Below are 26,379 nucleotides of genomic sequence, written 5' to 3' on the forward strand. Positions count from 1 at the left end.
TACCCAGCCCCCAGCCCCCACCTGCTTGGCTGGCAGTCCTGACTTGGCTTATAGCACTGCTGTAGCCCTGGGGAACAGAGCCAAACATGCGGAAGTGGTTACGTGTACTAGCTCCCAGGGAAGCTGTGGCTAGCAGGGGGAGTGGGTGGGGTCCTGCCTGATGGCTTTTCAAAGAAGCCAAATCTTTGAAGTTTTGTTTTAGCAGCTGCCAGGTATGCTGTTTCAGCACTTTGCAGACTCTCTCACTGTGTTCCCATATCACATTTTTTCTTTACTATATGTGCATAGTATACACAATGGAGCTTGGATGTTGGGAAGGTAAATATAAAATTGTAGAGTAAGGTGCTAAATACAACCCTCTTGCTTTTTCTTTTTATTCTGACTCTCCTGTGAAATAGCCACTTTAATGCTCCCTTTTCCTTTCTCAGCTTTGACCTTTTCTGATCACCTGCCAAAGGAGAGGCAAACAGAGTCCTCTTCTATTTGGGGAAAATAGTAAGTTTTGAAAACCTGGAGCTCCTATGTTTCTCTAATGGATTGGGGCATCACTCTGAGAATAGAACATCTCTCTTTTTCAAAAGAACAGTTGACACCCCACCCCCACAATCCACAAGCAACCCTGGTACTTCTGGTCTTGAAGTAAAGTCCTTGAATATAGATCTTGTTCACCATTGGCTCCTCAGCATTTAGCAAGATGCCAACCATAAATATTTGTTAAATGATTGCATTTGTAGCTGCTGTGCTGCTGGGGGGAAGGACTGGGTAGGTAGAGTACCCCTCCTCACTCTTACCTTTCTCTGCCTTCTTGCTTAAGGAATCCCTTTCTCCTGTCCAGCACACAGTCATCTCACACCTTTCTAGCTGCCCCCAAATTTGCTCCTTTCTCTCAACTCCACTCTTTCGGAATATAGTATATACTCCCTTGTGTAATTATCTTCAGTGCCTTTGTTCTTGCTCTCATGAGCTGTAACATGAGGCACAGGTTATGTTTTATTCCTGCAGAAAGATCCCCGGGCCGGGAACAGGAAGACCTAGGTGCCAATCCCAGGTCCACCTGGAACTTACTGACTGGAAGTAAATCATTTGAGCGAACTTAAGCCTAATTTAGCCACTTGGAAAGTGAGGATGCTTGGATTGTCATGAGAGTTCAGTGAGATTATCTACACAAACCTGCTTTGTAAACTGCAAAGTACTGCACACAATTAGGTCTTTTCAGTATTAATAATACTTATTATCACTATAAAATCGTAATGTTTGTTTATGCTGCTGATGATACACAGACATCTCTCCCAGAGTTGAGGTAAATCATGAGTTTAGCCCCATATCACTCAGCTTGGCACAGGTTTAAAGCATGAAATGGTGCGTTCCAGGCCCTCTCTGTCATCACCTCACTTTCAGTCTGCAGGTTCTTCCTTTCAGACCTGTGGGGTCGTTGTTTTTCTTACTACTCCGCCTGCCTTTTCTCCCCTCAGGCCCAGGCTGAGCTCTCTCTTTTAACCCCCTTAGTTCTTAGAGCAAGTTCATCTCATCCCATTCCTGGCTTTGGCTGGAATTGCATGGGCATCCTCTCCTCAGCACCGCCACCCGCCTCTGCCCGTCCACCGCGCTGGGCCCCGTCATCCTCCACCCTCCTCCCAGCTCCACACCTTCATCCTCAGCACGGCTCGGGGCCCTTCCTATTCCTCTCCCTGCCCTTCCTTCTCCGCTGGACTGTCCCTTCAGTCTTCCCTTTCCGTTTCGTCTCATCCTGCATTTCCTCTCCTCTAGGCTTGGACCTTTTATCTGGAAAGGATATTCCCCCTTTCAGGACTGATGTTTGGTGCATCTCCTCAGACCTGTCCCCCAGTCCCCACCTGAAGGCATCTCCTTCTCTGAGAAAAGTAGACAAATAAGCACTGCCATTTTTCAGTACTGTCATATGGCTTCAGAAAATCCAGATTCTTTTATTTTAAAATATCTAAGCGCTCACATTTAAATGTCATACCCTCGTGTTGGGAGAGCAGGTGTTCTACAGAGGCAGACCAATCTGGATCTCCCCCTTTTCCAGCCACTTACTAGCTGTGTTGCTTAGGACATGTTCTTTGAACCTACTCTTCTTATCTCTAAATGAGGATAAAATGCCTAATTTTTAGGGATGTTCAAAGAAGCAAATGAAAAGTAAATGACATAAGAAAGCACTTTTACAGTACCTGCCCCAGAGTAAGTGCTCAGTAAATGGGAATTATGTAAACATGTCCACATCATCTATCTGTACCCTGTTTTACAGTAAAAAATTGATACCCAGGGAAGTTAAGTGATTTGTGCAAATTCTGAGGCCTACCTGGTGATAAAGTAAGGACTAGAATGCAGGCCTTTTAGTTTTCTGCCTGATGAATTTTCCTTTTGATCCCTCTAACTCCTCCAAGGGTTATTTGCTCTAGTTTCCCTTCTTTAGGTGGAATGGAGGGCTACCCCAGAGAGAGGTACGTTCATTTATTCGTTCAGCAAACATTGCATGACTGCAGTGTTGCCAGGCTCTGAGTGGACAAAGACCAGAATGATGAGCACACTGCCTTCAATGGTTGGTCCAGTGGGTAAGAAATAGTCCTTGTGAGGAACAGTCACAGGACAGAAAACATGCCTCAAGGAATAAGCTCTGTTAAGAGGAAGACAGGGTAGACTTCGCAGAGGACAGATTATTGTTTTTTAAGTAAGTGAGAATAGCAGACCCTTGTGTGAGGGCAAGGAGGATGGCAGAGCACGGCTCGAGTGCAGGTTTTGGGAACATGGCATGCACGTAGGAGAGGGTCGAGGATCAGATTGGAAGGTCAAGTGCTGGATACGCTGTGTTTGGGGGATTTTATCTCATTATCTGCCCTTTTCATTAATGTCAACTTCAGAAGTCAGGGGAGTTTTTTTGGTTTTTGGTTTTTCAACATCTCTGGGTCCTTATACCTAACGTTCCCACTGTCTTTCTCTCCCCCATTCACATCTGCAAACTCTTTTTTTCATTCTGGATCCAGCCCAGCTCTAACCCCTACTCTGTGCACCTCCTGCTGCCATCCCACACAGACGCGGCCTGCTAGCCTGAGGCTGGGGTATTTACCTTGTGTTCTAATTAGATTTTCTTGTCTTTCCTCCACCACCTCCTTAGATGTCAAGTTTGTGCATCTTTGTACTCCTGTTCCTTAATGTGGCATGTGACACGTAGCATCTACCCATTTAACGTATGCTGAATTAAATATCTGGTTCGTAATCACAGAGCAGACTCCCACCTGGGCAGCTCTTTTACTAATGCCTGTCTTTGACACCACAGAAATGTAGGTGGTCAGGTCAGGACTTTCTCCTTTAACCAGTCACAACTCAACGTGCTTCCATCTTTAGGGCCTGAGCATTGGCTTCCTCTGGAACAAACCCAAACACTGAGCTGGTCAGAAACCTGCGACAGCAGCACTGTCCCCCCTTCTGCTTTGGCAACACACTTCCACGTACTAGAACTTTGCTCCACACACTTGAAGAAATTAAAAGACTCAAAACAAAACTCAGCTGGATGAATTGCACCCAGTGAAGTTAGTATTAAAGTAGAGCAGTGTCCCTCAGTGTCCGTCAACCTGCCTCAGGTTTCGTCCTCACCTGGTCATCCTTCAGGACCGTGTGGCCATGTGAGTGGTGTGATTGATCTACTGCCCTGACTAGAGGACTAATATACTCACGAGGAAACGTTTCCTCACAGTCCAACGAACACACACTCTGTACTGGGCACCAGCTTGGTGCTACGTTTCACCTCTTAGGTATTGCAGATCTACCTGCCCCTCCCCGTGCTCCAAGCTCCAGCCAGCTCAGCATTCATCTGACGAACAAAGCGGCAACACTGCATTAAAATATGTCACAGTGTGTACTGATCACACTTTACACACACCTGAAGTTTTCTCAGTACAGAATAGTTGAGAATCTCTTCCTTAATGCTTTAATGAAAAGATGCATTGCAGTCCAGCAGTGCACCATTATGATAATGTACCCTGACTCATGCAGACCACTCTGATATGATAATGCATTAAAACTAATTTCTCTTCTTTTAAAATGTATCTAACTAGTTGCCTAAGTAATCTATTGCTGCTTATTAAATTATCTCAAAATTTAGTAGCCGAAAACAGTAAACATTTCTTATCTCTGTTTCTGTGGGTCAGGAATTAAGGAGCAATTAACTGGGTGGTTCTGGCCCAGGCTCTTTCGTGATGTGACGATGAGGATGTTGGCCAAGAGGGCTGCAGTCATCTGAAGGCTTGCCTGGGGCAGGAGGATCACTTCCATGATGCTCAGTCTCACATGGATGATGAGTTCATGCTGGCTGTTGGCAGAGGCCTCAGTTCTTCAACAGATGGACCTCTCCACAGACTGCCTGTGTATCCTCATGACACGGCAGCTGGCTTCCCCCAGAATGAATGACTTAAGAGAAAGACAACAGCCACGTGTCTTTTGTGACCTAGCTCAGAAGTCAAACACAGTCATTTAAAAAAAAAAATTTTTTTTTCTTAATTGTGGAAAAATACACATAAAGTAAAATTGACCATTTTAGCTATTTTTAAGTATACAGCTCAGTAGCAGTAAGTATATCACATTATGGCGCAACCATCATCACCATCCTCTTCCAGAACTCTTTTCATCTTGCAAAACTGATACCCTGTACCCATTAAAAAATAATTCCCCATTCTCTCTCTCTCAGCCCCTGGCAATTACCACTCCACTTTCTGTCTTTTTAAATTTGACTGCTCTAGGTACCTCATATAAGTAGACTTATACAGTGTTTGTCCTTTTGACTGGCTTATTTTATTTAGCATGATGGACTCAAGATTCATCTATGTTGTAATGTGTCAGAATTTCCTTCCTTTTTAAGGCAGAATAATGTTCCATTGTATATATGTACCACATGAAAAAATTTTTTTGTTGTTTTTTTGGGGAGGTAGGAACATAATTAGATCTATTTATTTTTATTTATTTATTTTTTTAACAGAGGTCCTGGAGGTCCTGGGGGTTGAACCCAGGACCTCACTCATGCTAAGCATGCACTCTACCACTGAGCTATACCCTCTCCCCAAAATGTATGTACCACATTTTGTTTATCATTCATCTGTTGATGGACCCTTGGGTTTCTTCTACCTTTTGGCTCTTGTGAATAATGCTGCTATTAACATGGGTGTACAAATAGTTGTTCATGTCCCTACTTTCAGTTCTTTTGGGTATATACTCAAGAGTGGAATCATTGAATCATATAATAATTCTATTTTTTTCCCTAAGCTTAATTAATTCACTTTATTTTTCTTGCATAAATACACTACATGGTGACCATATCTGGAGCACAGGGTCTTCTTTGCAGAGACTCTTATGTGCCTCTTTACTACACGGTCAGTGAATTTATCATAGGGAGACTTGGTGAACATGGTCTCTTTCTAGAGGTCAAGGTAAGATTGTGATAGGTGTTGGAGATGGCATCAAAGGTGGCCTTGGAGACATTGCACAGGATGGCAGTGCAGTCCCCAGATAAGGTAGAGTAGTCATTGATACTGGCCACCAGCTGCAACTTCTTGGGCACAAGGGCCCAGGCAACGCCAGTGTCTCTGGGGTGGAGATGAGGCACACCAACACAGAGCCACAGCATCTGGTCACCTTACTCAGGACTGTGTGGGGCATGTTCCCCCAGTAGCCTCACTGTGGAGAGGTTGGCCAGGGTGATGGCCCCACGGATGGCAGTGGCTGCCTCCTTGGAGCACTCATCCAAGTTGACATGGCCCTTGTAGTCCTTAGTGAACAAATGCCTTGAATCTGGTCTGCTTTTGCACAGGTGTAATCTTCAAGCTTGCCCTTTAGGGTCATCCCCAGGGAAAAGTCCATGACCTCAGACTCCCTGCTGGATGAGTAGAAGAGAGATATTTCCTCCAGATGCTTGATCTTCATGTCCATGGTCAAGCAGCCTGGCAAGGTAACAGGGAGTCACTTCTTGTCCTCAGCCTCACCTCAGTGAGCTCCGTGGCCTTGCCCCACCCCTGCTGCCCCCGCCCCCAGCACAGCTGCAGCCCCATCCCGGAAGCTGCTGCCCATACCTCCACGGAAGCTGCTGTGGTCTCCTCCCACGCCACCAGTGTCATCCACCACTGGGTGTTTTCTTGGAGTAGAAAGGAAATTCTATTTTTAATATTTTGAGGAACTTCTAGACTGTTTTTTACAGAAACTGTATCATTTAACATTCTCACCAGCAGTGCACAAGGGTTTCAATTTCTCCACATCTTTGCCAACACCTTTTATTAATAGTAGCAATCCTACCGGATGTGAGGTGGTATCTCATTGTGGTTTTGATTTGCATTTCCCTAATGATTAGTGATGTTGAGCATCTTTTCATATGTTTCTTGGCCATTTATTTATCTTTTTTAGAAAAATGCCTATTCAGGCAAAGGACCTGAATATCTGTCTGTCTGTCTGTCTGTCTATCTATCTATCTATCCATCCATCCACCCATCTCATACTACAGTCTTAGAGCCCCTTCCCAGTCTCCTACACTGGCTTCTTTTTCTCTGAGCATCTTTCAATTACTGATGATCCTATGTCATCTTGTACATTCTTTTCACTGTACAAACACTCCCTGAGTGATTCTATTAGTCTTAGTCTACTGACTATATGGTTACAATTCAGATTGAATGTGTGATGTTCCCCTCCTCCTAGAAAAATCTGTTTTCCCCTCAGTGTTCCTAGTCTCAGTAAGGACAGACATCACCTACCTGGTGCTGGTGCCAAAAATCTAGATGTCAGAATTCTCTCTCTCTTTTTTTTTTAACATACGATGTAGGGTTACCAGATTTAGCAATTAAAAATACAGGACCCCCAACTAAAATTTAATTTCAGGTAAGTAATAATTTTTGTATCAGTATTTCCCAGTTATTGAAATTTAACTGGGCACATTGTATTTTATTTGGCAGTCCTACCCCTACATCTAATCAAACATTAAATTTCTAAATATTTCTCAAATCTCTTCATGTCCCTTTATTTCCCATTGCCTTCATCCTAAACCTGGCCACTACCATCTCTTGCTTAGATCTCTAAAGTAACCTCCCAATCAGACTCCCTGAATGCTCCTTGACCCCCTAAAATCCACTCTCTACACAGGAGAAAAATCTTTTCAAAGACATGAATTGTATCATAATGTCCTTTCCCTTATTTCCCCCAACAAATTCCTTATTATTAACAGCTCAACATTGCCTTTGCCCATTTTTAAATCAAGTTTGGTAAGTTTTAAATTTTGATGAAGTACAATTTTTAAGTGTTTTCTTTTGTTGCCTGTGCCTTTGGCATCATATCCAAGAAATCATTGCCAAATCCAACGTCGTGAAGCTTTTGCCCTGTATTTTTGTCTAAGATTTTTACAGTTTTAGCTCTTATGTTTAGGTCTTTCAAACACACCATCATTTTTGTAACATCCTATTGTTTACACATGCCAGCTCTATTCATTGTGGGAGGGGTCACACAGGATATGAATACCAGGAGGTGGGACTCACTGGGGGCCATCTTGGAGGCTGGCTCCCTCAATAATTCGGGTACAGTTTTAAAAGTTAAGTAATTCTATGAAGTTCATGATGAAAATGGAAATCCCTTGCTCTTTCTCTTCCCACTGCTACCAAACCTTAATTTCCACACTCTAGAGATAACTGCTTTCAATTTTTTCAGCTGTTTCTTCAGTTATTTACTATTATATTTCTAAATCATATGTTTATCTGCCGTTTGGGGGCTTTTATGTTATATAGTATTTATTAAATTCTATCAGAAGATGGAAGTTTATCATTCTTATACCATCTCCCCTTGCCCCCATCCCAACCATACACATGCACACACACTCACATACTCTTCCCTTCCTCCCATCCCTGCAGTGAACACATAGTACAATTTGATCAGTGTTCACTGTTTTCATTATCACAACTATGCTCTTGGAAACTTTTGGGCCTCTTAGAGTCGTTATTTCTTCTTTCTTATTTATTCATTTTGTCTGACTTGGTACGTGAAGTTAAGAAATTTTCTGAGTTTCAAATTTCTTCCAGTTTAAGACAGTTTACACGGGGCTGTATCGGGGGGTGGGGTGGAGGATGTGTGTCTGTGCATATGTAGTTATATATATATAAAACTGTTATCTATAGACTGAAGTGTTTATGTTCATACTTTATGAAAATTAACTGTACAAGTAGTATCCACATGTAGCCACATCATAAAGTCGTCTAACAGAAATACACACAGATTATGAGGAGATAAAGTCCCCTCCTCCTCAGAGGTAGCCGCAATTAAAAGATTGATTTGTGTATTTTTCCATGTGTTTTTCTGTGACTTTTTTTCCTTCCTAATGTCACCATGTTTTTCCAGTTTGTTTACATAAGCTTATCTAAATATTTTTAACCACTATGTAGTTTTCCAAAGGATGAAATGTACCATAATTTATTTTGCCATTCTCCTATTAAAGAGTGCTAAATTGTATCCAATTCAGGCATCTGCAGTGAATGCCTTGTACATATATGTGCACATGTGCAGGTATTTCTGTACGACACACTCCAATAAGTGGAACCTGTTGGATCAAATGATATGTACACTTTGAATCTGTATAGATACTGTCAGGTTGGCCTCTAAAAGGATCCTAGAAGGGCTGCACTAATCCCCCCACCAATCTGGAGTGCCCTTTCTCCACACTTGCCAACACTGCATACCAGTGATCTTTCTATTCCTCTGGACTATCACTTAGCCCTTTCCTATAAATTCTCTATTTTTACTGATAATGAAATTAGGAATAGACCTATCTTCAGATACATTATTTTAGAGATGCTTTGTTTTGAAGCAAGAATATAACGAAGAGTTGAGGCTGAGAAGCAGAAAGTCAAAAGTGTTCTCAGTGGGCTCTTTCGCTCCTTCATATCAGTTAAGACTAGAGTGAATCCCTGCAAGTCAGCTTCTCTGCCTGCACGCTGCTGAAGTGCTTTCTTCTCCTGCTTTTGTTTTTGACCGATTTCATCCAAGGAGACTTACCTTTTTCCCTCCCTAAGTAATGAATAACCAGAATAGTCACAGAATCCAGCAAGTTGAGTGAAGGAAGCTTAAGGAAAATATTAAAGAGGAAGAAAAGCATTTGATGTACTTTTAATATAAAATGTGGAAAAAGTAGAAGGCTGGGGGCTGGGGAAAGAGGGAGGAGAGAGATTATTCACGGTAATGAGAACCAAATGTTGGCCGGGAAAGCTGCGGCATTCTCACACTCTTCCTGTAAACCGGGCGGCTTTTCAGAGTGATAATGACAGAGAGCCAGCAACACAGGACACGCCTTAACCCTTCCATACCTGGACAGCGCCCGAGTCAGCTGTTCAGAGGTGGCGTTCGCTTTGAAGTCCTGGCACATGGGCAACGTCTGTGTCCCTTTTGCCATTGTGGCAAAAAGACAGAAAGTGGAGACAAGTGGTAGAACAGTAAGGGAACACCTGCTTGCTGAAACGCCTCCCACTGTGCCTGAGTTTCTCTCCCTATGTTAGGCTCTAATATTGGACCAGAAGCAGCCTGCTTGACCAATAGCTGACTGGGTTTGAGTGCTAATATCCTCTCCCCTTGCTGCCCAGAGATGAGGAGAACCCCCAGGTGGCAGACAGGCCTTCTCCTTCCATCAGTAATAATCCCATGACTTGAAAGGCTTCCAAGGAGTCTGAATTTGTCCCTGGTGTCTGTGTGAAAGTCTGTGTGCTCATCTGGAGGCCCTTGGCTTCTCTCGGGGGTCCATTCCTGCCTCTGTGCAGCTGAGCTGTAAGACTGCTGCTGAAGCACACTCCCTGACCTTCTGACCTTAGGTGGTCAAAGACAGGCACCTGCCCCATGGACATGCCATTTATCTACAGAGGGCAAATGGAAAGTGGTGAGGGAGTGAATGCAGTTCCCTGTTCCACTGGCTTTTCACTTCCATCTTGATCTGAACTTTGGTCAGAACTTTTAAGTCCATCATGACTAAGAAAGAAATGTTAGTTTCCACGTGAGCTATTCACCATCTGGGAGGTGGGCAGTGGTAGCAGTAGGACAGGCGGCCCCGCAGGGCAGTGGGGGCTACGAGTCTTCCGAGAGCTGGGCAGCTGCTGGGCCCTCCCCGCCTCACTCGTCTCAGTCTGTAACCCGAGGCGTCCTTGGTCTGTCTCTTCCTCGTGGGAGTGGCAAGGGTTCCAGGGAGTCAAAGCGCGGAGAATATTTAGCACACCACCTGGCACCTGCTCTTGTCTTCCTCAGTGCCCTCATGCTGCCTGCAGCCCATATGGAAACCTGTCTTTTTTTCAGACATTTTTAAGAATCACCCTTGGGGTGATTTTAGAGTTTTACATCTTACATTTAAGTAAGTGTTGTGAATGACCCAGTTTGAATTAGTTTTTGTATGATGTCTGAGGTTTAGTTTGAGGTTCGTTATTTGGCCTGTGGACGTATAGTTGCTGCTGCACGATTTGTGGGGTGAGGAAAATCAGTATCCAGTCTTTTCACAGTGGCGTCCCAGGCTAGTGTAGACCTATTTACTAGTGGTGGTGATGTGCAAAGGAGAGGTGGAAATATTTCTGAAAATAAACTGTCATTGGTGGAATATGAAAAGCACAATTTCTATGAACAAAAGTGAAGAAAGATGTAGTGGCAGGAACATTATAGTTGAGCAGTACAAATATCTTTACCACAGTCTATGAATCTGTACAATTTTTCACTTTTACCAGACACTAATGTCTTGCTTTGTGTGTGGCAGAAAACATCAATAGACTGAAGAAGTTAACTATAAGTATATGGCTTGCATTTACAATTTGGATTAAATTTCTGCTTGCTTTCTATGCTGACTCTTCTGGATATAACTTAATTTCTTGCACAGATTAGAACCAGCATGTCAGGCAGATTAGATGGCTGTTTTTTAATGGTGGGTAATTCCACACAAGGGAAGTATCATGACTCTAGGGGATGGAAATTGTAGTTGGTTTTTTTTTGGTTTTGGTTTTTTTTTGGTTTCTTACAATGGCCTGATCATACAGGTGCTGGTCAACACATCTTATAAATGTGATTTGTCCTTTTAGCTATTGTTTAACAAATGTGTTCATCAGCCGTGGTATTTTAGAAGAGAATCATTGCTTGTTGGACTTTTGGCTAAGATCAAATGTAGAAGGGAAGGAACCATGGTATCATGCAAAGGATGTAAAGAAGAAGAAGAGGTAATGAATGATGTCCCTTTTAGCCTCCAGGCCATTTATGGACTCAGTATGTGGGGAATCTGGCCATAGACAGAGAAATGAATCATGTTTCTTCATCAGCAAGTGTAATGTCTGGAATTTGAGCTCTCAAGGTAAAAAGAGTTTTGTTTGATTCATGCCTAAAATACAAATTCTGTCTTCCTGTGTTTGTCATTTTCATACTACAGCTGATAGGCTTGTCTATACCAAGAGGATGCAGTTTACCATATAGGAATAAGGACTCCCGATTGATTTGTGAGAAATCTGGGATACATCCCATTGAATCTCAAAGATAAGATCACATATAAGGAATAGTAGGAGCTGATGGTAACATGCAGTGTTTGTGATATGCCAGGCTTTATGTGCTTTATGTGCCTTAACTCATTGAATTGAACTTTTACTATGTGTCAGCAGCTATTCTAAAAGCTTTACCTGTATGAACCGATTTCATGCTCACAACCACTGTTATCATCACCACAGATGAAGAGACTAAGCACAGAGAAACGAAGTGACTTGCCCACAACGACACGTTGGTGGATGGCAGTCAGGATTCACACCCAAACAAGTGGTTGCAGAATCCATGCTCTTAACCAAACTGCCAGTGATTCTTAGTGGGGTACATCAGAATCCCTTGAAGGGTTTGTTAGAATAGAGGTTGCTGGGCCCAGTCTCAGAGTTTCTGAATTAAGTAGGTCTGAGGTAAGGCTCAATTATTTTCACTTTTAACAAGTTCCCAAGTGATGCTGTGCTGTCGGCCCAGGGACCATGCTTTGAGAACCACTGTCCTGTGCTATGCTGCCTCTCCCAGGGCTGTAATGAATCAGTACTCAGTGCAAGCAGGTGAGGACCAGGGTAGGTTTCAATGGTCTGGTCTTATCAGAAGTAGGTGCCTGCATTTCATGCCAGCTGTGACCTTGAACTGAACCCCTCTAGTGAATCTTAAGGACAACAAATCTCAGTAGACTTGTCTTGATGAAACGGAAGCATGTGCCATTGTAGTCTTGCCATGGACTTGATGAATAAGAGACTAAATCCTAGTGTGATGAAGGGTTGTTTCCATAGATTATAGTTGAAGGTAGCTTGAGAACGGGCTCATACATGGTATACACACGCGCATGTGCACACACACACACACACACCGCAGTAGGAAGAAGGCTTGACTATTTGTATACATTTTACTTCCCCCACTTTGCCCTGTGACTTAAACAGAAAATCTCCTTTGTGTGATTTTCCCAGTATTTTCCCCGTTTTATAAAAAGAGCATTATTTGTAAAGAAAAGAAAAAGGACAGGTGGAGAATGTTGAAAAAAAAAAAAGAGGGAAGGAAGGAAGGAAGGTGGAGTTTTGGAGTTGTCTCCCATCTCCCTTGGCCAATTGAGAAAGGGGACATAGACAGGTTACTGAAGCCAGAAAAGCTGTAGACTTGACTGTTCCAAGTTGCCTGCTGTTTTGCTTCCTGGGGAAAATAGGAGAAACGAAAGGAGCCTAACTGATGTGATGAGGCAGGAATTCTGAATTTGTGACACTTTGCAAGCTGTTTGTGTGCACTAGGTTTGAACCCAGCTACAATTCAATATAGAACTTCTTGGAAACTGGCACATCAGCTGCCTTAGACAGTCTGCACATTAACTTTCACTTTGAAAATGTTTCCTGGCTTGTCTTTGCAGGCTATGAAAGCTAGGTGATGGTTGGTCCAGTTTTACAAGAGCCAGCTGTGCTCGTGTGTACCTGCGTTGTTGTCACAAAGGCATCAGACTTTTCCCTTTATTTGATAGCAGTCCCGCTGAGCTGGATTCAGTCTTCATTGTTGAATGAACTGGTGTCAGGGAGTTCTCTTTTGGCATTCTTAAAGGTCACCCTTTGCTCACTTCTTTTTTAGTTCACAGCTACATTTTTCAGGCTTCATGTGGTATGTTGGTGATGCCAAAGTAAAGAGCTGGATCAAAGACATTTCTCATTAATAAGGCTAAGGATCAATCTGCCTTTGGAGATCCAGACTGCTAATAGATAAAGGACCAAGGAGTCTCCATCTACATAACTGGCTGACTCCTGGAATCCTAAGTTGTCTTCTAGAACAGTGCTGTGAACTTAACCTTTTGAAAGGTTTGGTTTTATATCCAGCTCTGTGTTCCATAAAGCTTGCCCCCAGATTCTCTGCCAGATGTACTGAGAAATCCAAGTTTGTCCTAATTTCCTCCTCCTGGGGACCATTCCATCAATCATGGAATGGTACGAGCGTGGAGACAGCAGAAGTCTGGTTCACATTCTGAATCCATTGTCAAGTCCAGCTGGCTAGGATCTCACTGTACTTTTAAAGAGCAGGCATATCAGCTCTTAGCTTTTTGACTGGATACCTCAGTGCGTTCTTCCCAAATGTGTGTCATCGTCACACAGTATTAATAAAACCAAAGTTAAAGTTAGCCAGAATATCTCCCCTAGACATCTTTCAGTCATCACTACTGCTTCTTTTTCTTTTCTGTATCTCTGCTTATTGAATGAATGATCAGAAACCTCCCCTCTCAGTTGTTTGTAATTCGTATTTCAAATTATATATCTTACTTGGATCCTGCTCATGTTCTTAATCTCTTTGGATTCTTGCTTTTTTTTTTTTTTTTCTGATTGATTTTGAGCCACCTTATTTTAATGTGTTGTCCTGCTTCCACTTTTGGCTTTTCTATTAAGATGTGTAGTAAACAGTAGGTGATAGATTTATTTTGGGGGTGCCAACTGATACCAAGAACTCTTATTTGGGTTCTTAGTTTTCCAGGCACATCTTTGCCTTGTCCAAACCCTTTATTCCTCAAGGAGAAAAACTCACAAGAGTCAAGCTGTTGAATCAATCTTATTTTCTCTACTTAATAATTGAATTACTATGTCAAAGAGGACCAGGTCTTATGATTACTAATTTGTGTGATTTATAGTTCTAGTCCTGTGATTATGATTCAGTGTATGATTTCATGTGCAATGAAGGAGCTCATACACTGGGAACAGAAGGGAAGAGAGAGAAATAAATTAGATGCTGAATATATAAACTGGTAATTGAGATGTCAGTTTCAGGCCAAAATCTAACAGATTAGCAAACCAATGATTTGGCTGTCCTTAGAGAAGGAAAAGGGAATCACCAACATTGATTCATGAAAAAAATAAGTCATGCTAGACTAACCTCATTTCCCTTCATGGTGGAATTACTTTAGAAAGAGATGATCAGGGGACTAAAAAAGAATTACCGTAACTGGGTTTCAACAAGGCGTAATGAAATCTTATAAGCATGAAAGAGAAATGTGAATGAGATACTATCATTAGTAATATTTGGTGACTTAATAAGCAACTGTACCCAAACAATAAGGCTCTGTGATTGGCTCACTAGTTCACCAGTTTTAAGTAGTGAATTCATTTATCTATTCGTATTTATTTAGGTACCTACTATATACTAGGTACTTACATATCTAGTAGATATACTAAACCTATTTTCAGATGACATGAAGTAGGGTGGGATACTGAATAACCTTGGAAGACAACCAGAATTCACAATGGTTTAAACAGGCTAGAATGATGAGTCTTATTCATGGAATTTAATAAGAAAAAGCATAAAGCTTTTCACATGGTTTCAGGAACTCAAGTGAAGAGGGCTTAAGGGTTTAAATTGACTTCAAGTGTAACAGAAGTTAACAGCTGAATAAGAACTGCCAAAACCAATACTATCGTGTGAGAAGTCTCACAACGTATTGCCAGATGAAGACAGCAGATTATAAAGCAGATAGTACAGAATCACTCTGTTTGTGTGAGGGATATACACAGAGGAAGTATGTGACTTAATATGTCGACAAAATGTCTATAGTAGCCATCTTTGGTTGTTGGAGTGCAGAGAGATGATTTTTGGTTTTTGTCTTTGTTTTCTTATTTTTCAGGTTTATGGCATTTGAAAGTATATTGCTTTTGCTCCTTAAAAAAAATTTTTTGTTTCATTTTGGAAAGGGGAAAGGCAGTGCAGCCACTGCTGATAACCAAGGCTTTTTATTCCAGAAGTGGGGGTGGGGAAGTAGGAGGATGCTAATCTCCATCATTCCTCAGTGCTCACACCTCCACCCAACAGCTGCCCCTCCCTGGTAAGCAGCATTACTAGCAGGCACCCACTTCCCCCCCGGGGGCCTGCACCCTGCCTGTGGTTAGAGCGTTCTCCTGTGGGCTTGATTGGGAGCAGCAGGCCTCCATCACCAGGAAGTGTCCTCACATGGGGGCCTCCTGCAGCAGCTGACTGGTCGGGGTGGGAGGCTGGCTCCTCCATTCACACACATGAGGGAATCCTGAGTCCTTTTGTCAGCTCCACTGGATTTGCTCCCACATTTATCACCCAGGTCACCCCACAGGCACACAGTACGTGGTGAGGGGATTAAAAAGACTTCTTTGCTTCTCTTCTTTCTGAGAAGTAATAGAATTGCTCACACCTGTTCTTTAGCGCCCTTGTAGTTTATTTTCACACTGGTTTGGATTTACTTTCCACAGGAAGAAGGTAAATAATAGCTCACATTTACTGAGCACTTACTATGTGTCCCAGACAGCGTGCTCGATGCTTTAGACTTATTATTACATTTAATTCTTGAAGCAGCCCTGTGAGAGGTGGAACTGAGTTTTACTCCCACTTCACAGCTGAGGAAACCAAGGCCTAGAGAGGTTAAGTATGTTGCTTTAAGTGGTAGAGCCAGGATTTGAACCCAGCTGTCTCGTTCAAGAGCCCAGCTCCTGGTTGCTATGCTGTGCTGTCTGCCTCCTGTTCTGCGGGTTGTCCAGTTCAGAACCTGTGGTGCCGCTCTGGGGTCACGGGGTCTCTGCTCTTCCTCCAGAATCCTCCCACTAACCCAGCTCTTACATTGGTTTTGATTCCTTTCCAGCATCCAAGCCTTTTATTTCTTCTTGCCTTCTTTCTTGGATTATTTCTTTAATCCTTTCCCAAGACCCTTTCATCCTCTCAAATAAACAAAATGGTTAAAGGTTTTTAAGCCGTTTCACCCCATTCTCAAGCAGGAAGATCAGCTTGCATTCATAATTTCATATAGTTCTGTGCTTTTGAGCCAGTATATAGGTCATCAGAAGTTCACATAGTTTTTCCAGATAATGTCTGAGCTTTTCTGTGCCTCTAATACTACTTCTGTTGTACTTCAACTCTTCCTGCAAAAGAACTATCTCAATCTAATGCTACAGATTCAAAACAGAAGATAAAAGTGTATATAGTCTTATCCCAAGGAGCAAACTCAAAGGTAAAAAATTAAATTTTAATCTTTACCACTTGAAATTTTAGAGATAATTTAAAAATAATTTTTCAACACAAAAATTCTCTAAGTATAAAGGTACCTGTCACCATCAGCATTAAAATCTCTTGGCAGGTCTGTCTAATTCATTCTAGTTAAATAATTTGAAGGACAAATTTTATTTGGGTAGCTATTGCTGTTCCCAGTCAGCAGTTACTAATAGCAAGCCTTAGGACTTATTAGTAGACAGTTTCAGCATTATTTTTGAAATGATATCTACATGCATTTTGACTTTTATTCTTTCACTAATGAAAGAAGTTCTTGATCACCCACTGAAAGCCTTTGATAAGCAGATGTTTTTTTCTTGGAGCCTAACTGTGCATTTTTAATGCTAAACTTAACTATCGCTGACCTCTTGACGCTTTTCTGACTACATATAACTTTTAATTTCATGATATATTTTCAGGCTCTGTTTTTCAGAGCCAACAATTCTTTCTGCCTTTTAACCAAAGGGTTCATTTACCGTCATCATTGTCACTCTGCTTGCATATCTCTCACTTCTTCAGACCTTCCTGCCAGCTTACATGATCCTTCAGGGACTAATGTGCTTTTCCTCACTGTCATTATCTTGTAGGCTAGCTCCCCTTGAGGCTCTGTCCAGCGCTGTTCATCCATGGCTTTGAACCTCTCTGGAAGTGCCACCTATTTCAGAGTCCTGCCATCCCTGATTTGTTTGCAAATATTTTCTCCCGTTCTGTAGGTTTTCTTTTCATTAAGCTTATAAGTTTAATTAGGTCTCATTATTTATTTTTGCTTTTATTTCTATTGCCTGGGTAGACTGGCCTAGGAGAACACTGCTAAGACTTATGTCAGAGAATGTTTTGCCTATGTTTTCTTCTAGGAGGTTTATAGTGTCTAGTCTTATGTTTAAATCTTTAAGCCATTTTGAGGGGTTTATTTTTGTGTATGGAGTGAGGGAGTATTCTAACTTCATTGATTTACATGCAGCTGTCCAGTTTTCCGAGCACCACTTGCTAAAGAGGCTATCTTTTCTCCATTGTGTACCAGCATAGTGTTTTTGAGATTCATCTATGTTGTTGTTTTTATCAGTAGTTCAATACTTTTTATTGTTTAATATTCCATTATATGGCTATTTATACAACTTGTTTATCCATTTTTAGTAATATATATTTTTTATTAAAATATAGTTGATTTACAATGTTGTATTAGTTTCAGTTATACAGGAAAATGATTCAGTGATATGTGTATATACACACATAGGTATATTCTTTTTCAGATTCTTTTCCATTATAGGTTATTTCAAGATACTGAATACAGTTCCCTGTGCTATACAGTAGGTCCTTGTTGTTTTGTTTATCCATTTTTCTATTGATGGACATTAGAATTAGTTCCAATTTTTTACTATTCAATAAAAATTCTTACATAACTTTTTTTGTAGCCATATGTTTTCATATTTGGGGGGTAAATACATTGGTTGTCAGCCATACAAGTCTATGTTTAAATTTACAAGAGATTGACAAATAGTTTTCTGAAACTGTTGTCATTTTATACCCCAATCAGCAATGTAGGAGAATTCTAGTTGCTCCACATGTCACTAACATTTGGTATTGTTATCTGTTTGATTTTAGTCATTTTAGTGCATATAAAATGGTATTTTCATCGTCCCAATGACTACTGATATTGAGAACATGCTTATTGGCGATTCATATATTTGTTTTTGTAAACTATCCAAATATTTAATACATACTTTATTTACTTGTTATTGCATTGTTGAAGTCAACTGTCAATGATAGGATTTCTTTGTATTATCACTAGTAATCCTTTGTCACATATATGTATTGCAAACATTTTCCTTCAGCTCACCTTTTCATTTTCTTAGTGATGTCTTTTGATAAGCAGAAATGTTTAATTTTAATAGCTTAATTTATCAACTTTTAAAATTGATGATTAGAGCTTTTGTGTCCTGTGTTAGAAATCTTTGCCTATGACAAGCTTACAAAGACATCCTCATATTTTCTTCTAGCAGCTTTATGGTACTAGCTTTTAAATTTAGGGGTCTATGATCCAACTCAAATTTATTTTTGTGTATGAAGTGAAATAGAGGTCGAGGTTTACTTTTTTCCATATGAATATCCAGTTGTTCCAGCACCATTTGTTAAAAAACTTTCTTTTCCCTGTTGAATGCACTTGGCACCTTGGTCAAAAATCAATTGACCATATGTTTATTGGTCTAATTCTGGATTCTTTATTCTGTTTCATTCATCTGTTTGTTTACTATTATGCTTATACTGCACTATCTTGATTGGATTGTTTTATGTGAGCCTTGAAATCATGAGCTGTAAGTCTCCCTTTTCAAGATTATTCTGAGTATTGCGGATTCTTTGACTTTTCCACATAAATTTTAAAATAAGTGTCAGTTTCTTCAACAACTACAACAAAGCCTGCTGGGAATTTGATTGTAATTGCAGTGAACCTGTAATCAGTTGGGGGTGGTTTCTAGTTCTGGTTGTGCCCAACCAAGTTTTTATCTGATCAACCCAATGGACAAAATACAAAATAATACCTGAAGGTACTGGAGAGTAAACAAAAGCTGGCAGATAGTGGAAAAGATCCAATATTTTTAAAAGAAGGGAACTGCAAGGGGTGAGATTTCTGTTTGTTTTTTGTTTATTTGTACTGCCTTTTAACCTGAGGGCTGGCCACAGTTTGCACCACATGGAGCATTTAGAGCTTACATAGGAATCCAGAGTCTAACTGTCTTGACACACTGGAGGATGCAGTTCAGAGCAAGCACACTTGCTAGAGAGTAAGAGGAGAACCCTGGAAATGAGGCGACCGGAAAGGGGGAACCTAACTCCTACGTATAAATTTTGCCCAAATCTTGGGCTGATCTCTGGATAATGTATATGCAGGGCATACTCCAAACTATATAGTTGAAGCTAGAAGAACTGAACATAAATCTGAGCCATGGCCCACTGAAGGGAAGAAAGAACTGAAGTTTGAATTCAGCCAGTTTGCCTGCTTGAAACACACACACACTTTCTCTCTGGAGCAATATAATACTATCCCATATGTATACATCATTTCACAGTATCCAGCATATAATATGAAATTATTCAACATCTTGGAAAAAAACAGGAAAATATGGCCCATTCTTAGAATAAAAGATAGTCAATGGAGACCAATCCTAAGGCAGCTCAGGTGATGGAATTAACAGACAAGTATTTAAAAGTGGCCATTATAACCATGAACAAGGATGTAAAGGAAAATATGCTTTAATGAATAAAAGATAGGAAATTTTAAGACAGATCTTCCAATTCGTCAAGATATGGTGTGTCTCTATATTTATTTAGGCTTTGTCTAATGTTTCTCATTAATGTTCTGTAAATTCAATGCAGAAATCTTACACATTTTCCACTATATTTATTCCTAGATATTTGGTGTATTTTTGCAATATTGTAAGTTGTATTGCTTTTTAAAATTTTATTTTCAATTAAATTGAAATTTCAATTGTGTATCGCATATAAAAATGTAATTGCTTACAGAGCTCGATTCCTGCAACTTTGCCACATTTATGTATTAGTTCTACCAATGTTTTAATAAAATGCATAGGATTTTCACATGGCTGTGAATAATGGCAGGTTTTTTTTTTTCTTATTATACTGGCTATGTCTTAACAATACTAATTTTGTATAGAAGTAGTGAGAGGAAAACATCTTTCCTTTATTCCTGATCTTAGGGGGAAAGAGTTCAGTGTTTCACCAATGAGTATCATGTTAGCCATAGATTTTTCATAGATAATCCTTTTCTGTTTCTAGTTTACTGAGAGTTTCTGTCATAAATTAATTTTGTCCAATGCATTTTTCAATGTCCAGTGTATTTTGATATCTAATAATACTCTCATATGATTTTTCCTCTTTATTCTCACAATGTGATGAATTACATGATTGATTTTCTTTTTTTAACGTTAAATCATTCCTGTGGTAAATACCACTTGGTCATGATATATTATCTAAAGGAGGTATATATTTTTATAGGAAATAGATGATTATATTTGCTAATATTTTGTCAAAGCTTTTTGTGTGTGTGTTCATCAGGCATGTTGGTCTGTAAATTTCTCATAATGTCTTTATTTTTTAATAGAGGTCCTGGGGATTGAATTCGGGACCTCATGCATGCTAAGCACGTACTCTACCACTGAGCTATACTCTGCCCACTTGTAATGTCTTTGTCAGGTTTTTACTATCACAGATATGGTTAACATCGTAAAATGAGTTGGGTAGTTTTCCATTCTGTTTTCTGAAATATTTGGTGAAAGATTGAAATTAGTTCTTCTTTAAATGTTTGATAGAATTCATTGAAAACATCTGGGCTTAAAAGTTTCCCTTGTTAGGAAGGCTTTTGATTACAAGTTAAATTTATATATTTAGATTTTCTCTTATCCTGTCACTTTCTGTAAGTTGTATTTCCAAGAATTTCTTCAGTTCATCTAAGTTGTTAAATATTTGACAAGAGTTTTTCACAATATCTCCTTATGTTTTGATACATATATTCTCTGTATGACATTCCCCTCCATTCATGATATTAATAATTTGTGTCTTTTTTTCCCTGTTATCAGCTTGCTTGGAATTTATCAACTTCTAAATTTTTTTCATATAGCCAACTTTTGACTTTGTTGATATTCTCTATTTACCCATTTTCTATTTCATTGTTGTTAAAAAGGTAAACTGAAGTACATTAAATTTTCAGAGTTCATTTGAGTGAACATTGATTTTAATTGGGAAGTGCCAAACTGAAAATGGTTTGGAGCACTCCACAGGGAAGAATAAGGGGAAGACTTTTTTTTATATATATAAAGCAGACTTGAGCAAAGCAAGGGAATTATTCGGCTATCGCTTAAGTGGTTGCCTTATTTGGAAAAGTCTTGTTGGTTGTTTGTGATTGTTTGTACTTAAATTTCATTTTCTCAGATGTGAATGCATTGACTCTGGTTTGAGTTTGGGTTTGTCTACATAGACTGCCAAGGCATTAGAGGCACCTCATTCTAATGGCCTCCTTGTTTAATTACTTGATTGATTTCTGCTCTTATTATTTTTTTATTCTTCTACTTTGTGTTTAACTTGCTTTTATTTTTCTAGTTTCTTAAAGTGGAAGCTTAGAACATTGATTTTATACCTTTCTTCTTTTCTAATACAGACATTTAATACTATACATTTTTGTCTAAAGACTCATGTAACTGCATCTTCAATTTTGTTTGATTGTGTTTTCATTACCATTCAGTTTGATACATTTTCTAATTTCTCTTCCTTTGATCCATAGGTTGTTTAAATTGTGTTGTTTAATTTCCAAATATTTGGGGATTTTCAAGATCTCTTATTGTTACTAATTTTTAACTTAATACCATTCTGGTAGAGTATACTCTATGTGATTTTGGTCTTAAGATTTTTATTGAGACTTATTCTATGGCTCAGTAGTTTTAGACTATCTTGGTGCATGTTTCACGTGCACTTGAAAAGAATGTGTGTTCTGAAGTTGTTGAGTGTGGTTTTCTATAATGGTCAAATAGATTGAGTTGGTTGAGTGGTGTATAAGTGTTTAAGACAAGGTTGGCAGTTTTTTAAATTTTTGTTTTCTTTTTAGTACTTTAAAGATAGCTAACCATTGTTTCCTAGCTGTTATTTTTTAATGATAAGTCAGCTAATCATTTGCATTGTTGTCCCATTGTATGTAATGTTCCCACTACCACCAAGCACCCCACCACCCTGGCTGCTTTTAAGACTTTTTTTTTTTTCAGTTTCAGCATTCTAATATGATCTACCTGGGTATGAATTTCTTTGTATTTATTCTGCTTAGGATTTCCTGAGCTACTTAGGTCTGTGGGTTAATGTCTTTCATCATCTTTGGAAATTCCCGGCCCTTATCTCTTTAAATATTTCTTCTGCCCCAATCTCTCTCCTCAGTTTCTGGGATTCCAATTTTGTGTATGTTATATACTCTACTCTGCTGTGTCCAGTCTGCTGCTAAGCATTTTGAATGTACTCCTCATTTCTGATTTTATATTTTTTCATTTCTAGGATTCTTGTTTTGTTCTTTTTTTATAGATTTCATCTTTCTGTTGAAATCCTCTATCTGTTTATATGTGTTACCCACCTTTTATGTTAGACTTTTACATTTTTATTATAGTTATTTTGAAGTCCATGTCTGCTAAGTCTAACATCTGTATCATCTCTCATTCTCTTTCTGTAATTATTAATCATATGCTGGACATTTTAGGTAAAACCACAGACTTAAGTAAATAATATTTACAACCCCCTCCCCCCAAAAAAGACATGCTCATCTTTTTCTCAGGTTGCTAATGTCTGGGAGGGGTGCAGAGGAAGAAGAGGTTGAGAAATCTGATAATTAAGCTCCATCTAGACTTTGTTGCAGCTTTAGTTAAATTCAGCTTATCTCTGGCTTCAAATGTTTTGAGGGTAGGATGGGACCAACAGTAAGGTTCTAAAGATTTTTTTGTGCTTTACAGTTGTGTGGACTGCTTCCTGAACTATGGGAGATCTCTGCTTTTCATCCTGGATGTCAGCTTTTGGGGTAGCTGATGAGTCCTTTTCTTTCCAATCTTGCTCTCTTACCCCCCTCCACCATCCCCAAGCTGTGGAAGCCTATCTCTCAATAGTTCTCAAAGTGGTGTTCATGGACCTGAGGACCAGGGGGATCCTCAAGACCCTTAGAGGAAGCCAGTAGGATCAATTGGTTTTTTTATAGTAATACTAAGACTTCTGCTTCTTTCACTATGTTGACATTTGCACTGATGGTGCAGAAACAATGGTGGTTTTGTCAAAGTCCTCACACTTTAACATAAATCAAGGAAGTGCCACCAAAATGTAGTAGTAATCATTGTATTCTTTACCACCAGGTTATTTGTAGTTAAAAGAGACATGCCAGTGCTACTTAAGAATAGCATTGCTATAAGCAGTAATAATTCCTAACTCTCAACCCTAGATTACATTTCTTTTTAATATTCTGTTTGGCAAAATGGGCTGTATACATAAAGCACTTCTGCTGCATACTGTATGACACTTGTCTCCGAGAAAAGCACTTTGTGTCTGAATTGTAGTCTGAACTAGCCACTTTTTTCATGAAACATTTTTACTGAAAGAACAACTGATAGACAAACTGTGGTTATTCATATTTGGATATCTGGCAGACATTTTCCCAAAAATATACAGTGAGCTTATCACTTTGAGGAAAACAAGTGGCAGTATTTGTTGTCAGTGATAAAATTCTAGCTTTTAAGAAAAAAAAAGAAGAATTTTGAAAAACACATCTACGACTATGAATTTGACACTTCCTAATATCTGAAGACTTTTCTGGTGAGATTGGAGTGATATTAACAAATGTGATTTTTAATATTGTTTAATGAACTATGTCAACATGTGGAAGGTCTGCATAACTCAGTAGAACCAATATTCCTAAAGACTAATGCTTGATGTTACAAAAATCTTGCATGGATGAAAGATGCATTCAAAATACAAGATAGACCAACAAAGTATGAAAAGCTCATTGACCTGATTTCAGAATCTACATTACAAATAACTTTTAGACTACTACTTTTTGAGTTTTGGTAAGGTCGAAGAATTATAGCCACAGTTTTTCTGAAAGGGACTTTAGTTAGTCACTACCCTGCCCCCAGGCATCAGTGTCCCCTTGCACCTGAAAGAGTTGATGGGTGGGTACAGATGCACTCTGTGGCTGGGGACTCAGAGAATCCAAAATGCAGGTGTTAAAACTTTGTCAAAAGTTTAGTTGTGCCTTAATCCTCACCTGTGGCAGACTCCTGGTCCCCCAGGGGCCACCCTGGCTAAAAGTGAAGAACTTGTCACTTCTTTGGAGTTTATTCATTTAGGTTTCTTTATGTCCTTGGCATTTTGTTAGGTTTGAAAGAAGTATGATTTAGCAGCTTATTCAGCTTGTTGTTTTGATTAAGGTAAAAGTAACAGGCTCTTAAAACTTCCTACTTACTCAGAAGCCGAAGTCCAACAGAAACTTTTAAATGTTTTCTGTTTTTCTGCCTTTGATTTAACTACAAGAGAGATGATACCGAGGTTGGTGAATGAAGGAGCTGTATTAAGTAAAAAGGGGCCTCTTTCATTATTTCTGAAAATGGAGGAGACACTCTCCTTTGAGATCATGTGTTTTAAGGAGTCCCAGAGGCCTGTCCAATTCACTCTCACTCTCCCTTGAGCACCATCTAGAGCAAAAAAAGGAAGCCACTACCTTTATATATGGGTAGAAGCAAGATTGAAAGACTAGGGAGAATGTTAGGATGAGAGACAGGCAGTGTAAACAGACAGTCATTTCTCTGAGATCACCAGTGAAGAGTAGAACAAAGTAGAATGACAGCTGCCTGTAGGTCTCACCCTCAGTCTCTGGGATGGTCAGCTCTGATGGGGGATCAGGAAGTAGGTCTGAGCAGAAAACTGAATGCTTCCAAGGATGGATTATATAGTCACCCCCTTCACTATTTAGTGAATTGAAGAGGAGGCAAATCCGTCCCTCCCCAGATAACCTTTCTTAGTCCTCAGCATGTAGCATTGCAGTACAATTATAATAATCCTTTGAATGGACTACACAGCAGGGCTCTTCTTTTCAGTAACTTGGAGCACTTTGGACCTCACAACGAATACTGTATTCATGACTAGGTTGTGCTAACTTTGCAACACAGAATCCTCTGGTGGAAAATGGTCAGATTTATGTTTTCTATACACTCGCTCAGAACTGTAGGGTAGCACTCAGATGGAATTACTTGGGAGGGAGAGGGGTCGTAATCACAGCAGTGTTAGTGGCGGTAATATATTTTTGGAGCCCTTCCTGTGTGTCAGTCCTTACATTTATGTTAACTCTCTAATCTCCACAATAACCCTATGGAATAGGTACTGTTATCACATCCCCTGTTTACAAGAGAAGTTTAAGAAGAATAAAGCATAGAGAAGTTGAATATAATAAAGGCCACAGTAGAGAGAATCCTACCTGCGTATTCTCTCCTTATTCATTTGGTCTTTGTGAATATGACCCAATCCCCGCTGCCCTAGGAAGGATTGGGAATAGGACACACAACATTCCGTGCAGAACCACTCTTATTTTGTCCTTGGATATACCCCCAAGGCCAAGGGAGAGCCCCACCACATTTCGTAATGCCTCTCTGGTCCCTGAGCTTCCTTCTTCTGGCCAGCACTGCTTTGTACAGCTTGTGGGAGCCCTTCTCTCATCTGGAGGATTTTGACCCTTATAGCACCTTTCTAGCACTTATTACATGCCATGACTACTTTGTTTGAGATTGAAATTTTATAAGCAAGGAAAATGTAACCTCTGCTGTCCTTAAATATCTATACATTCCACCAGGTGTGGTGGAATAAGGGCCATGGAAGTGGGTAGATATTCTTTCTTGTAAAGAAATAGAGTCTCCCCAGAAAGCATCTCCTTCATGTCCTTATAGTGTTTCTCATTAGAAGCACCACTGGCATTTGAGCAGCACAGGTTTTCCTAGTACAGGGCTCTTCCTTACAATTTTGGACATTTAACACCCTTCACCTCCACCAACTAAATGTCAGCGACCCCCCCCCCATTATTATGACAATTGAAAGCGCACTCACACCCTTGCCAGCACCCTCAAGAGGGACAGAGGTGTCTTTGGACATGGCTGCTTAGGTTTTGCTGAGACTAGGGGAAGGAAGCTGGGGAAATGGGCTGCAGAATCACACTCTTTTGTACAACTATCACATTCCTGTCTCATCCCTACCCTGCACTCTTGTGACATCACATCATTCTTGGGAAACCTTGACACTGAAATCATCTCTTTATGAAGAGGGCAACAGCTTTCTCAG

The 26,379-nt window shown here is 40.0% G+C and overlaps 1 protein-coding gene and 1 pseudogene across 17 annotated transcripts in view; one reads left to right on the forward strand and one right to left on the reverse strand.

The window, feature by feature from the left end:
• Positions 1 to 26,379, forward strand: part of TTLL5 (tubulin tyrosine ligase like 5) — a 254,847-nt gene that overhangs the window by 144,817 nt on the left and 83,651 nt on the right. The window lies entirely within an intron of this gene.
• On the reverse strand, positions 4,144 to 6,024 carry LOC102523000 (annotated as a pseudogene).

The sequence above is a fragment of the Camelus ferus genome, chromosome 6 (genome assembly GCF_009834535.1).
Source record: "Camelus ferus isolate YT-003-E chromosome 6, BCGSAC_Cfer_1.0, whole genome shotgun sequence".
NCBI lineage: Eukaryota > Metazoa > Chordata > Mammalia > Artiodactyla > Camelidae > Camelus > Camelus ferus.